This window comes from Myotis brandtii, unplaced genomic scaffold, assembly GCF_000412655.1.
Source record: "Myotis brandtii unplaced genomic scaffold, ASM41265v1 scaffold79, whole genome shotgun sequence".
NCBI lineage: Eukaryota > Metazoa > Chordata > Mammalia > Chiroptera > Vespertilionidae > Myotis > Myotis brandtii.
The window spans coordinates 5,749,612-5,766,129 of NW_005371173.1; the positions used below are offsets into that span (position 1 = coordinate 5,749,612).

The 16,518-nt window shown below is 40.9% G+C and overlaps 1 protein-coding gene across 2 annotated transcripts in view; it reads right to left on the reverse strand.

Moving 5' to 3' along the window:
* Positions 1 to 16,518, reverse strand: part of AP1S3 (adaptor-related protein complex 1, sigma 3 subunit) — a 72,641-nt gene that overhangs the window by 34,727 nt on the left and 21,396 nt on the right. The window lies entirely within an intron of this gene.

A 16,518-nucleotide genomic window follows, 5' to 3' on the forward strand; every position in this document is an offset into this window, starting at 1 on the left:
CCTGATCAGGACTGGGCTAGATGACCCCCATCGACCCCAATCACCGGCCAGGCCGAGGGACCCCACCCATGCACAAATTTGTGCACTGGGCCTCTAGTATAATCATAAAAGTGGCATTCTAAAAGTACAAAGCTGAACGGTGATAGAATAAAACCTCAGAATTCTAAAAACAAGCCCTTTTTTGGATCATCACCAATGGATAAGAGTATTACATCTGATGTTTGGTGAATAAGCAGATTTTTGTTAGAGAAATGAAATCCACACATTTTCTTAATTGTTCACTTTGCATTTCCTGACAGAAAGTTTTCTTCTTCCCATTTAATCTAATCTCTTCAAAATCAGTTTAATCTAAATCAGTTAAAATTAAATGGATTTTCCCTGATTTTATCCAGAAAGTGTATAAAAAGACATATCACTATCCTTCGAATAACAGCTAACTTTGCAAACTTGAAGACAGCCTTTAAGTATAGCCTGAATCTTTTCCTTCCAGAGAAATAACCCTGGTTTCATGTCTTCTCCTTCTTGGTTCTATTTTCAGATGTCAAAGTCATCACGGTTGCAATTCTTCCATATTTCTCCATAGGCTCTATGTTCCTTTTAATTTGGGGCACTCAGACCAATGCCAAAGTCTCAGCGAGAGTCTATAACTATTGCTGAGTTGAATTGTAGAACACTTTCTAGTTCCTCTATTTGCAACCTTCACTCAAGAACAGGTGCCTATCTTTTTAAACATGGATCAACAATGGAGAACAATAAACAAGGAGCTTTTTTTTTTTTCATTCTAACAACAAATTCAAAGGGAAAGGATAATCAGGGACATAATACACGTATCCATGAGCCCATACAAAATATATAAAAATGCATTCCATATTCAAAAGAAGCAACAAATAGGTTCAAGTTTATCCAGCAATTGCACTGCATAAGACAGTGTCTGAAAGACTTGGATCTCTCAGGTCCTGCTCTGGTGCATGGTGTCTGTTACATCTCCCCCAGATTTAACAGCTCGAGAGACTCGGCAGAATGAATCCCAGTGATTCACAAGAGTCATCACCTCCAGCAATTGATTTCATCCAATTTATTAATTTAGTCCTTCAAGGCAGATGTTTCAAGAGGTTAATCAAATGCCATTTTTGATTAGCATTAGCTTGAGAGCAGGAAAAAAGGCAATTGGGTGGTTTTCTTCAATAATTACAAAGAGCCAGGTTAAATTCGAGTTGACGTCATCAACAGACTTCATCTGACTTCAGAAAACAACCACCAGACATTTCCTTTCAATAATGTTGCTGAGAAGAAAGGGGTAATGGAGAGACTGGTAATACTTGCAAACACCAACTCCAGAAATATCCAGAAAATCCAATGAAGTTGATTGAGCCAGCTTGACTTCCTACATTTGGCCAAAATGCTCTGGCCTCAACTGGGCACCCTGCTGCACCAATTTCTCCCATCCCTGTCCCAGAAGGAACCACATATGTCAGCAGCCCTTTTGAGGGGTCTGGTTCTGCCCCACATGATCCCTCAAATCCAAACATGTAAAGTTAATCCAAGCACTTCTTTTCCTCAGAGTATCCCCTACAACAATGCTTGACCTTACGGGGCACAGCTCAAAATTCTCACCTTGATCCAGAGCAGAAACTGGCTGTTTTCTTCATCATATATTTCTGAAGCATGTCTAGGGAGGTGCCATTAAGCCTTTGAAGGGAGCACAAAGCAGACCAGTACCAATGTATTTGGGCTGCTGCTCTGAGCCAATATTAATTAGCATCTTCCTTCTATTTTTTGTTTATTTTTTTTCTCTCAATTTTATTTTGTATTGGTTTCAGGTGTACACCTTGTGGTTAGACAACCATAAATTTTACATAGTGTTCCCTGGATATTTCCAGTACCCCACCTGGCACCAAACATAGTTATTACAATATTATTGACTATATTCTCTATGCTGTACTTTATAACCCTGTGACTACTCTGTAATTATCAATTAGTACTTCTTAATCCCTTCACCTCTTTCACCCACCCCCTAACCCCCTTCCCTCTGGCAACCACCAGTTTGCTCTCTGTATCTATGAGTCCGTTGCCATTTTGTTTGTTCATGTATTTTGTTTGTTCTTTGGATTCCACATATAAATGGAATCATGGTATTTGTCTTTCTCTGACTCACTTATTTGACTGAGCATAATACCCTCTGGGTCTATTCATGCTGTCACAAATGGTAAGATTTCATTCTTTTTTATGGCCGAGTAACATTCCATTGTGTAAATGTACCACAGCATTTTTATCCACTGGTCTGCTGATGGGCACTTAGGTTGCTTCCGTATTTTGGCTATTATAAAAAACACTGCAATGAACATAGGGAGGCCTATATCTTTTGAAATTAGTATTTTGGATTTCTTTGGATAAACCCCAAACGTGAAATCACTGGGTCATAAGGCAGATCCATTTTTAATTTTGTGAGTAAACTCCATACTATTTTTCATAGTGGCTGCACCAATCTGCATTCCCACCAACTAGCATCTTCCTTCCAGTTGAAGATAAACAACGAACGCCTCCAATAGCAGCTTTGGTTCTTAATGTTTGAAAATCTCCCTGCTCCTGACCTGAATCCATGTAGTGGACCCACAACCAGCTTCCAAAAAGAGGGGTATCCAGGACTCTTTTGTGTCCCAACACTGTCACACCATGAACACCCCCTTTTCAGAACTAGCTTATATTTCAGGATCCGAGCTGCAAATATAAATACGCAGGCTATGTCCCTTTCCTCCAATTCCATCAACTTGACAGGCCCTTCCTCTAGTGGTCGGATCTCATGATACATCACTTAAAGGACCCTATTGCTAGGGTCCTTACCAACTTTTCCCCTTTTCCAACTTCTGCCACTGCTGCAAATTCCCAGCCCAGACAAGCCCCTCCACTCTTGTCTTTGCTTCTCTATTGAGACAGCAGGCACTTTGCAGATCAGTACAACCATAAATCTATGCTGGTCCAGCTCAGCTGAATCACCAGTGTTACTTAGAAACTTTCCAGATACCTCTCCATGTAAAGGGTCACTAAGCAAAACCCCCTTTTATTTCCTACACAGGTTATTCCAGGTCACCACCCAAATCCCTCATATTCCCCATTTCCATCCTCACTCCCTAACTCTCAAAAAAAGCCAAGAGGACAAACACCATTCTGTGGGATTTCCAAGCTCCTCCCACACCTGGACACCCATATGCACAAACTTGGTCACACCCACCCTCAGCTGATTTATTTTCTTCCTCTGTCAGGGAGCACATCATCTCCTGCCCTGGCTTTCAACTCTCACCTACCTCTTCGGGAACACAGATTCTCAGTCTGACTCTGCCAGTCTCAGCCCCTCGCTTTTGAGACTCCTCACATGTAGATGTTGAATAACTAACCCCCTCTCATCTTGAAATCAATGGCCTTCTCTAGAATTCCAACCTTCCCCAAAGGCGACTCAGCGGTCAGTCTCAAGTGTCCAAATGTGCCCATGCCTATACACCCAGTAAGTCTACTTTTAAAATATTTCTTAAGGCTGTGCCTTAATATGAAGGTACATATTTGAGCATTAGATGTTTACTGCAGGTCTTTATAGTAACACACACACACACACACACACACACACACACACACACACACACACAATAAATATATAAAACTGGAAACTGCCTAAATTGCCAATAGCAAAACAAATTTAAATGGTATTTGTTAAAGGATTTTAATAAGTGATAATGCCTATGGTATAATGTTAACTTAAAAAAATCCAGAATCTAAAATACTACACAGGCCTGGCCAGTGTGGCTCAGTGGTTGAGCGTCAACCTATGAACCAGGAGGTCACAGTTTGATTCCCAGTCAGGGCACATGCCTGAGTTGTGGGCTCCAGCCCCAGTGGGGGGCGTGCAGGAGGTAGCCAAGCAATGATTCTCTTTCATCATTGGATGTTTCTATCTCTTCCTCTCCCTTCCTCTCTTAAATCAATAAAAATACATATATTAAAATAAAAAATAAAATAGTACACAAAATATTATAGCAACATTGTAAAACTATACTTGCATAGAAATTATATAAAGGAAATACACTGAATTGTTCATTATGTTTATCTTGGAATAGTTGAATTATAAATGTCATTTTCTTCTTTGTACTTGCCTGGATTTTCCAAAATTCATATGTGTGATTCTTTAATGAGGAAAAATGCTTAATGAAAATAATAGCAAGTTCAATAAAAATCAGTCAACATTCTATCTGAAGGCCAAGTACTATGTAAATGTCCAAGTGCTTTGAACAAATAAATTTATACCTCAAGGAAACTGCTCTCTACTCAAGAGATCCTGTGGTTCTATAACCAGACAGACTGGTTCACAGCCTATCTCCTGGCCACACGACGATGGAGGTAGGCAGAAGCATAGAGAGCAGGTAAGGAATGATAAAAACTATCATGGTTGCTGTGTTCGGTCGGGGGAGCCCTAGTAATCATTTTTCTCTAATTTCCAAACAATCTCTAATTTCAGAACAATCACATATATTAAGGGTATGTGTTTCAAGAAACTTTTGTTTCAGTTGCATGTACTTCTACTGGGTAGTGGTGTAAAATGCATTTTTTTGTGGTTTGTTGTGGCTAAAAGGAGGAGGAGAAGGAGGAGGAGGAGGAGGCAGAAGAGGAACAGGAGAAGGAGGAGGAGGAAGAGGAGGAGGGAGAGGGAGAAGAGGAGAAAGTCATTTGCTTAAGCCTTCAGGAATCTATCCTATTACAGACTGTACCAGCATTCCCATGATGGAAATCTGAGCTGCCAGACTACAAGTGTCCCTGAAGTCATTTATATATGTTCTTAGCATGAAGGTTCATTGACAACCTGCCAGTCCTCAAGTTTAGTAACTCTCTGAAACAAGCTTGTTACCTGCCAGAAATTAAAATGTCAGCTATTTCAAATTTTTTACATGCCATCCAGCCAAAATGGTGTATATGAACCCTTGTTTCAGATTAAGCCCAAGGCATGCCAGGCATCCATCATGAGGCCAAGCCACATCTAGGTCTGAGGGTAGAGGACAGTGGAGCAACTTGGTGGTTAAGTGGAAAGACTGTGCTAACAGGCAGTTTGAGAGCCTGCATTTGAATCCTGGCTCTGTTGTTTATGAGCTAAATAGACCTGGAAAATTACCTGATCTTTCTGGACCTCAGTTTCCTCGCCTGTAAAATGGGGATGACAGTAGTAATGATGTCGGTAATGCTGAAGGATGTAATGTGCGTGTCAACTTCTTAGTGCATATCCAGCACAGAGTGAGCTCAAAATAAATGCTTGCTATCACTAATATATCATCCAGAAGGCTGTCCCACCCATTTATCCTCCCATTTATCTTCATTGGGATAAGAAAAAAAATTGCTTCCTCCTTGTGAATCACTCCACTCCTCCTCCATCACCTTTCACCAAATGGTTCCATGTTCTGATAGGAAGTGTCCCTGACAGCCATTTCATAGGAACCCAGAAAAGCATTCTGCTGATTTCTTTGGGTGACAAAATATTAAAATAAAAAATAAAATAGTACACAAAATATTATAGCAACATTGTAAAACTATACTTGCATAGAAATTATATAAAGGAAATACACTGAATTGTTCATTATGTTTATCTTGGAATAGTTGAATTATAAATGTCATTTTCTTCTTTGTACTTGCCTGGATTTTCCAAAATTCATATGTGTGATTCTTTAATGAGGAAAAATGCTTAATGAAAATAATAGCAAGTTCAATAAAAATCAGTCAACATTCTATCTGAAGGCCAAGTACTATGTAAATGTCCAAGTGCTTTGAACAAATAAATTTATACCTCAAGGAAACTGCTCTCTACTCAAGAGATCCTGTGGTTCTATAACCAGACAGACTGGTTCACAGCCTATCTCCTGGCCACACGACGATGGAGGTAGGCAGAAGCATAGAGAGCAGGTAAGGAATGATAAAAACTATCATGGTTGCTGTGTTCGGTCGGGGGAGCCCTAGTAATCATTTTTCTCTAATTTCCAAACAATCTCTAATTTCAGAACAATCACATATATTAAGGGTATGTGTTTCAAGAAACTTTTGTTTCAGTTGCATGTACTTCTACTGGGTAGTGGTGTAAAATGCATTTTTTTGTGGTTTGTTGTGGCTAAAAGGAGGAGGAGAAGGAGGAGGAGGAGGAGGCAGAAGAGGAACAGGAGAAGGAGGAGGAGGAAGAGGAGGAGGGAGAGGGAGAAGAGGAGAAAGTCATTTGCTTAAGCCTTCAGGAATCTATCCTATTACAGACTGTACCAGCATTCCCATGATGGAAATCTGAGCTGCCAGACTACAAGTGTCCCTGAAGTCATTTATATATGTTCTTAGCATGAAGGTTCATTGACAACCTGCCAGTCCTCAAGTTTAGTAACTCTCTGAAACAAGCTTGTTACCTGCCAGAAATTAAAATGTCAGCTATTTCAAATTTTTTACATGCCATCCAGCCAAAATGGTGTATATGAACCCTTGTTTCAGATTAAGCCCAAGGCATGCCAGGCATCCATCATGAGGCCAAGCCACATCTAGGTCTGAGGGTAGAGGACAGTGGAGCAACTTGGTGGTTAAGTGGAAAGACTGTGCTAACAGGCAGTTTGAGAGCCTGCATTTGAATCCTGGCTCTGTTGTTTATGAGCTAAATAGACCTGGAAAATTACCTGATCTTTCTGGACCTCAGTTTCCTCGCCTGTAAAATGGGGATGACAGTAGTAATGATGTCGGTAATGCTGAAGGATGTAATGTGCGTGTCAACTTCTTAGTGCATATCCAGCACAGAGTGAGCTCAAAATAAATGCTTGCTATCACTAATATATCATCCAGAAGGCTGTCCCACCCATTTATCCTCCCATTTATCTTCATTGGGATAAGAAAAAAAATTGCTTCCTCCTTGTGAATCACTCCACTCCTCCTCCATCACCTTTCACCAAATGGTTCCATGTTCTGATAGGAAGTGTCCCTGACAGCCATTTCATAGGAACCCAGAAAAGCATTCTGCTGATTTCTTTGGGTGACAAACCATTCAATTTCTAGCTGAGTTGCTACCTTGTCTCCTTAATCACCTGGCCTCATCAATCACCTTTCCAATGCTTAAAGAATGAGTTTACAGACAACCCAAACTTGCAGGGAAGTCATTGAAGTTCCTTTCTTTCTTTTGACTGCTAACCAATGGTCTTCTAATCAAGGATTTATTCATTCTAAGTTCCCTGTAAGGTGTTTACTTTAAGGTTCCCCATTTTTCATTCATGGGCGTGCACGGTTCTAATGTATCTATAATTGGGTGGCAGCAGTTACTGTTTTCATTTTCACTGTTCACCTCCCCTCTGGACTCTGCTTGAACTGCATCACTCCTCCATGGGGACCTTTCTCTCTCTTCCCCCACCGGGTTCTATTCATGAGCAGGTGACCCAGTGGGAATTACAGGGCGGGTGTGGCACTGAACCTGCTGTCTGCTTCCCTCTCTGGGTTTTGTATCTGTGAAATGAGACAGCAAGGTCACATATCAAATACTTTTCATGGGCGAGGCAGAGGTAGGTAACATTTTAAATGAGGGTAAAGGTTCAGTGTAATACAATAGGGTTGGAAGAGAGAGTCAAACTGTAGATCACAAGTTCCAACTAAAGAAATAGCCATAATTCAGCCATAATACGGTGTTGCCAAGAGAAAAATATCAGCCAGTATGGCCAGGTCTTCCAATTTTTTATTCCCAAAAGAAGCCTGAAATCTGAATGGTTATGTAAAACACTAGAATTGCTTAAATGCTGGGAATCAATAATCCTATATAATAAAAGCATAATATGCTAAGTGTCGGACAGATCAGTCGACCATTTGGTTGACCATGACCAGTTGCTATGATGCACACTGACCACCAGGGGGCAGATGCTCTAACCGGTAGGTTAGCTTGCTGCTGAAGTCCGGTGATTGGGACTGGGTGAGAGGACCGGACACACCTTAAAGCCCTCCTGTGGTCCCTTCCCGGCTGGCAGGCCCTCATAGACCCCAATTGGGACTGGGTGAGATGGCCTGATCAGCCCTGATTGCCTGCCAGGCTGAGGGACTCCATCTGTGCACAAATTCATGCACCGGGCCTCTAGTAACAGTAATAATAACACAACAATGTTCAAGCAAACAAAGCCAATTGTAAGTTGGTGGTGGTCTGCACTCTGCTTTTGGGCTCAGGTCTCATTGGAAACTCCTGAGTTAGATGACAGCCAAAGTCCCTATTTCACAAACATCATTCTACAGCTCTACTGCACTCCATGGCTTTCCCCTTTCTGTGGTTTCTGTTTGAGGAAGTGGCCCTCTGGCCCAGGAATATTGCTCCCACCTCTCAGCCCAATGTTGAGATCAGAATCTCCTAGTAATCCTTATTCATCAAACTTTATAGGTTTCTTTTTTCCTCAAGATTTCCCGCTCAGGTTCCTGTTTCCACAATAAAGGGAGAGAACATTTATAGGGATAATTAAAATCTAGACAATCCCAGACTCTCCTGTCTGGCTTGTTATATCAACCTTTTTCCTGAAATAAAATGTTGAAAAGCAGACACATTGGCCAATGTATTTCAATTCTTTTGCCAATCCTTGCACACCATCTGGTGGCAGAACTATCTGCTTATAACAAGCGAAATGCTCAGTGAAGAAGGAAAATCAGGTGAATTGGATGAGGAGGAAAGAGCTGGGAAGACTAGAAAAAGAGGGACAGTAAAGTGAAAGAGAGGAATGAGGTGGAAACGGAAGTTATGAACAATTCACAAATCAATTTGAGAATTAGCTAGTGGCCATTTATGAAAAACATTAAAGAGCCTCCTGTAAAGAAAATTCCGCATAACATCGTCTGTTATCTTTCTACCTGTATGCACCACAGGGTTATTGAAGGAAGGGTGGTTAGATGGGTAGTTATACTGATAAAACGGGATCAGCAGCTTGTTGGGAGGTGAACTGCATCACCTAAAATTTATGTGTTGAAGTCCTAACCAACCCCTGCACCCCAGTATCTCAGACTGTGACCTTGGTCATTACAGGTTAATACGAAGTCAAACTAGAATAGGCTAGGCCCCTAATCCAACAGGGCAGGTATCATAAAAAAGGGGGAATTTGAACACAGATATGCTCACATCGACAGCACCCTGTGAAGATGAGGGCACAGCCAAGGAATGCCCAAGGTGGCCAGCAAAGCCCCAGAGCTGGGAGAAAAGCACGGGGCAGATTCTCAGAGGCCCGGGAAGGACGCAGCTCTGCTGAAACCTTGATGTTGGACTTCCAGTCTCCAGAACTGTGAAAGGATGGTTAAGTCACTCAGTTCCTGGCATTTTATTACAGCAGCCCTAATGCACAACTGGTCACTGGCACTGAATGTTATGTCTTTTTTTTTTTTAATTGCAAACATCGTCATCATTGTTTTCTATGTTTACAATTCAAAACCATAAAACCAAGTCCTCCACATTCCAGAGATAAAGTCAGCAGATTCCATTCAAGTTAGCAAATATTTATTCAGCGTCTAGCACAATGAGGTATTTAAAATGAAATAATCCACCCAGCCAGTGTTGCTCAGTGGTCGAGCATCGATCTATGAACTAGGAGGTCACAATTCGATTCCCAGTCAAGGTACGAGCCTGGGCTGCTGGCTCGATTCCCAGTGGCAGTTGTGCAAGAGGCATCTGATCAATGATTATCTCTCATCATTGATGTTTCTCTCTCTCTCTCCCTCTCCCTTACTCTCTGAAATCAATGAAAATATATTATAAAATGAAAAATAAAATGAAATGAAATAACCCCTCATACCTGGACTCATAAAATGCTAACATTAGAAAGGACAACAGAGCTGATTGGGTGCAAACTGCCTCCTCTTAAGATAAGGACATGCAGACTCAGAGAGCTGGTGGCTGGACCCTTGGTCGTGTAGTGAGCAAGCAGCAGACTTAACATGATCTCCTGGCTCCCAGCCCAAGGCTCTTTGTACTTGGCACCTTAAGCCACTTTTTGTTTTCTGGCAAAGCTAATACTACCACTTTTATTCATTTTTTCCCATGTATGCAAATAATTATAACCAGGCAAGTCTTATGCTAACACCAGAGACCTACTTATATAATGGTTGACATGTGTTGAGAGTGTTCCACTTTACAGGCACCCCATTTAATCTTCATTAAAATGGGTAAGAGGTAGGTAATACTATTACCCCCATTTGATTGATAAGAAAACTGGAGCCAAAGACAGTTAAGTACTTTGCTCCGGGTCAATCAGCTAGAAGGTTCCAGATATAGGCTTTGGTTCTAGAGCCTGCTCTTTAACTGACTATGCTATGTTTCCTCTTTAAGGAGGAGCAAAGACAGACTTGGGCACCAACTAGACTGGCTTCACCCACCTTTAAAGTCAATATGATATTGAACAATCTTTACAACTAGAAGGTATTATTTTTTTTATTTAGCCAATTAACTGCCATAAGCGTCTATAGATGCAAGTGGAGAACCTTTTTAAATTACATTCAAAATATCGTGGCAGTTAGCTGGTTAAATTCATTGGAGTGACATTAGTTATTAAGATTATATAAATTTCAAGTACATACTTCCGTGATACATCATCTGTGTATTGCATTGTGGGTCCACCGTCTGAAATCAAATCTTCTGTCACCATATATTTGAAGTTCTTTACTATCCCTCCACCCCTCTTCCCTCTAGTAATCACCATACTGCTGTCTGTGCCTGAGTTTTTGTTTGTTTTTCTTGTCTTTTCATTTGTTGCTTTCAATCTTATATCCCATATATGAGTGAAATCATATGGTTCTTGACATTTTCCATCTGACTTATTAGCATGAGATTTATTCAGTGGATCCATCCATGTTGTTGCAAATGGCAGTATTTCATCTTTTCTTATGGCTGAGTAGTATTCCATTTTGTGTGTGCGCGCGCGCGCACACACACACACACACACACACACACACACACACACGCCACATCTTCTTTATCCAATCATCTAGCAAAGGACGCGCTGGTTGTCTCCAAGTTTTGCCCACTGTGAATAATGCTGCAATGAACATAGAGGTGCATATATCTTTGTTAATACATGTTTTCAAATTATTCGGATAGATATCCAGAAGAAGGGTTGCTGGATCATATGGTGTCTCTATTCTTAATTTTTTGAGAAGCCATCATACTGTTTTCCACAGTGGCTAGAGAGTATTTCTGGAAGACTCCCCACCCTATCCAATACTAAGAGTTTCTGTGCCAATTTTTTAAATGAGCAAAAAGGAACAAAAGGCCTGTGCTTACAGAGATTAAGATAGAAGAAATATTCAACTAAAGGTAATAATGACATTAGCACTGAATCAGTCTGGGTCACTACTATTAAATATATAATAGCAGTGACAACAAGATGGGTGAAAAAAGCTTTAGGCAAAGTTTACTGGACTAGCAATTTTTTGCTAGCAGTAAAAAATAATCTGAAGCCTTCTATGTAGTTGAACTAGATCAAACGTGGGCCCTTGTCTGTTCTTATACAAATAAGTGCAATGAGGAACTTGAACTTAGAAAAAAAAAATGGATTGGATATCTCTACCAAGGGTGTATAATGCTATGGAGAGGAAGAGCCATTACTTCCTTTGAAATTATAAAATAACTTCAACAGGCCCTGTATTGGTAGGAGAGTCCCTGGGGTGGGAGGTAAGGAGAAGTATGGCAGGAAAAGAGAGGAAGAAAGTATAGTTGTTGCCTGCTACACTTTCTTTCTTACTGAAAATGTATTCAGTTTTACCTTTCTTCCTGTCTTTCCTTATTTATTTCATGTATTCATTTAGCCAGTATTTGAATGTCTACCATGTACCAGGCACTGTGCCAAGAGATGAGGACACCACCAAGAACAGGACAGGCAAGTTCCTATCCTCATGGAACACACATCCTAGCAGAGGGAGATGGACAATTAAACGTAGAATTACATCCAAGTATGCTGTGTTAAAGCAGAAGTAGCACAAGCAGCTATGGGAAAATTAAATAATCTTGTCTAAATTTATCAAGGAAGTAACTTTCAAGATAAGATTTAAAAGATCAAGAGGATTAGCCAAATGGAAATGAATAGAGAAAAGGGAAGGTAGGGCTAAATAAGAATGATCAGGCCAGCCCCGGCCAGTTTTGCTCAGTGGATGGAGCATTGGCCTGCAAACTGAAAGGTCCCGGGTTAGTGGTTCTCAACCTTCCTAATGCCGCGACCCTTTAATACAGTTCCTCATGTTGTGGTGACCCCCAACCATAAAATTATTTTCGTTGCTACTTCATAACTGTAATTTTGCTACTGTTATGAATCGTAATGTAAATATCTGATATGCAGGATGTATTTTCATTGTTACAAATTGAACATAATTAAAGCATAGTGATTAATCACAAAAACAATATGTAATTATATATGTGTTTTCCGATGGTCTTAGGCGACCCCTGTGAAAGGGTCAAAAATAATAATAAAGTAAAAATAAAAATTCGTATTTAAAAAAAAAGAATGATCAGGCCAAGGAAACTGTAGATAAGAAAGTCAGGAGAGAAAGGATACGGTGCCTTCAAAGAAATGAGAAAAGCACATATGGCTGGTTGACTGGAGAGGAAGAGTGAGGAGAAATGGCAGATGCAAATATAAGGATGGTCTTATAAGCTACAGTAAGGAGTTTGGACTTTGGGCTAAGGGTGATGGGAATGAAGAAGCATAAGAAAGGGTGATACATGTAAGTGATGACTACCGTGGCTTCCATCTGCATGTAGCAGTGAGGACTGAGAGAAGTGGAGGGATTCTAAGCTATTCCAGTAGAACCAATGGGACTTGGTGAGCTGTGGGTGTGAGAAGGAAAGAAGAGTCAAGAATAATGCCCAAGTGTGGTGGCAAATTTTCTGAGTCAAAGACCCCAGGAGGACTAGGAGGTAAATGAAAGGAAAGAGAGCAGTCATGGTGGTGGCAACAGGTTTGAATACTTTATCAGATCAAGTTTAGAGTTCTCTGAAATGTAGAGTCCGTCCTCCAACAGAGGCTTAGAATAGAGTGAAGCTGGAGGAACATCCTAAATTATTGGTTCCAATCACATATTCTTAAATGGGAACACTGAGGCACCAAGACAGGAAATGACTCATTAAGACCACAAAGGAAGTGAGTAAAATTGGGTGTAGGATCCAGGCCCTACAGTGCTTCTCGTGAAGAACAGTCAAACATTTTATCCCTCCCCATTACCTCCCTAAAGCAAATTTGTCCAACTCGGTGAGAAAGGTTAGTTAGTCCTGGGTTGCTTGTCAATTCTTTTTAAGTTCTGAATTAATTAAAAGAGAGCATTTCAAAATATCCCAGGAAAAATATATAATACTGTGTAGATTGGGGGGAATCTCAGTATTTTCCAATAATGAACCATTTTCCAATACTGAACCTTGTAATCAGCAATGCTTATATAAAAGGTCCCAGTTAATCTTAGTTTAACAGTGTAAAAAAAAAATTAATAGTGATTATTTACTAGGTCGTTTTAAACACTTGACACTTTTTCAACATAAGGACATCTAAATGTATTTTCTCATAGAATGTAATGTAAAATTATTAATGGTCTGTTGCCTTTTTGATTCCTAGTAATGAATCCTACCTTTAAAAAATAATGCCATAATTAGAAATTATATTCTTGGGCAATGTGTGGACTGTATTAAAGACATAGTAGTTCTTAAACAACTTTAACAAATAACCTCACAAATCCCAAATGAGCAAAGGCAAACCATTTTAATGGGTTTTTTTCCCCTGCATTTACTCTGATATGTGTCCAACCTCAGTGTGAAGTAAATTATTAAAAGTTTCATCAATGGTTTCAATAAGGAACATTTTTCCTGAAGTTTTGATTCCACTCCACTATCCACATTTCTCTCCCCCGAAAAATTACCTTTCTGCAAACATATAGTTCAGGAATATTCTTGAACAACCAATATGTGGATAAAAGTGCAGTAAAACCCTAGCAGGTTTGACTCAGCGGATAGAGTGTTGGCCTGTGGACCAACAGATCCTGGGTTCGATTCCAGTCAAGGGCACATACCTCAGTTGTAGGCTCCTCCCCAGCCCGGATCCTAGTCAGGGCACATGCAGGAGGAAACCAATTGATGTGTTTTTGTCTGTCTTTCCCTCTCTCTTCCACTTTCTTTAAAATCAATCAAAAAATATCCTCGGGTGAGGATTAAAAAAAAAAAGTGCAGTAAATAAGCATGTACATGCTTGGGTATATAAACCAGAATGTGCTAGAGCCACAGTAGGATGGTTTTCCCATTACTACCGTCTATGTAACTGTGTTAAATATGAACATGTCCATCCATCAGAATTTCTGTACTGGTTGAAACCAACCTTTTTCTGTGACTGCGTGAACCCTGTTTAAAGCACTTTAAACTGCAATGTTATCAAATGTGAGCAAACACATCTATCAATCAAGTGCAAATATTTATTTTTCTTCTTATAAATCATCAGTACTCATGAAGACAATCCACCCGAACTCCAAGATATATCCTCACATTGGGGAGAAGTTCATTTACAGGTCTTCCTCTTTCTAAAAGTTAAGGCTTTATTGAAAGGCAAATGCAGCCAGTTAACTTTTAAATTTATATCCAAAAGGAGTCAAAGGCAGCCAAAATGGAAAGGGAAAACTGGATGCAGTTAACAAGGTTCATAATGCCCCGATTTCACAATTGCAGTGTTTGTCAATGTTAGTGCTCAGGATTCCATATGTAAGTGCTTTTCAATTCCTGTAACAATTAAGTGGTCTTACCCTAATAGCATGGCACCCAGCACCAGGATAAAGGCGAAGGGTCGGGCCATGGTGTGTTCTCAAAGATAAGTGCTCTTAAAAGTCCCAGGATGGCAGTTCACTTGTTCCCTCTGCATGTCTGACTCTAGAAGACCATGTGGGAAATCTGAAGTAACTACAAGAGAGAAGAACCAGGAAGATGGAAGCATCGGCTCCAAAAGAGAATGAGTACAATTTCCCTGACCTGTGCAAGGCGGAGTGAAGAGCACAAATGTGGGGTGCAAGGATGTCTTTATTCGAACTTCAGTAGAACATTGAATTATGATCCACCCTACACTGCATCTCTCTTTCCCAGAGGATGAACAATGGTCCTTTAATAATAACAGAGGCCTGGTGCAGGAATTCGTGCACCAGTGGGGTCCCTCGGCCTGGCCTGCAGGATCGGGCCAAAACCGGCTCTCCGACATCCCCCAAGGGGTTCTGGATTGCAAAAGGGCGCAGGCCAGGCCAAGGGACCCCACCGGTGCATGATCAGGCCGTGGAGGGACTCGGGAGGTTGGCCAGCCAAGGAGGGACTGCGGGCGGGGGGCATGTCTGGCCCATCTTGCTCAGTTCCCATCCGCTGGACCCCAGCAGCAAGCTAACCTACCAATCAGAATGTCTTCCCCCTGGTGGTCAGTGCACATCATAGCAAGTGGTTGAGCAGCCTTAGCATATCATTAGCATATTACGCTTTGATTGGTTGAACGACTGACTGGTCGACCAGACACTTAGCATATTAGGCTTTTATTATATAGGATAATAATAAGTTGTGATCACAGTCAGGTAGAGCTAAACATGGAGAACTTCCCTATTGATGCCTGGGTTCACACTCTTAAATTTAAGTCCCTCCCATGGCTCTGACATGACAGGACAGCCATCAGCAGTTGCTGGACACACATCACAGACCCTCCTACAGAGCCACGCTGCCAATGTGGCAGTGCAACAGCTAATTAACCTCACAATGCACTTCAAGGGGACAGGCCAGCTCTGCCAAGGCCATCATTTTCTGTCTTCCAGTTTTCCAGGTCACTGATTATGGGAGAATAAAAAAGACCAATATCTCCTGAATCAAATGAGAGGAAGGGGAGTTTTGAAAGTAAGGATATTAATGGTGAATCTGCATATTGTGTTGGTATGCCCATCTTGAATATGAAATCTTGAGAAAAGATTTAACTTTGCAACACTGCTGTATGAAATGAGCAGCCCAGTTCTAATTAGTTGAAATCCACCTTAAACTATCTGCTGAAATTATATGTGCTTGAAACTCATCTGTAAATACTTTTAGTCAAGTGGAAAGAACCTGTGAGAAGACATTCAGAGAGAAACAAGTTCAGAAAGAACCTGCCCCTGAATGGCTCAACCCAGAAAGGCCAGCGTGGGCCCTAACCGGTTTGGCTCAATGGATAGAGAGTCGGCCTGCAGACTCAAGGGTCCCAGGTTCGATTCCGGTCAAGGACATATACCTTGGTTGCGGGCACATACCCAGTAGGGAGTGTGCAGGAGGCAGCTGATTGATGTTTCTAACTCTCTATCCCTCTCCCTTCCTCTCTGTAAAAAAACCAATAAAATATATTTTTTTAAAAAAAGAAAGAAAGAAAGGCCAGTGTGGAATAGGGGCCTTGGAAACCTGTCCGTGGGTTAGGAAATAGCGACTGCTACTTCTTTAATATGTATTTATGGACAACTTCCAGAGATATTTCTGAAGATTGTAGCAGAAAGTCTTTACCA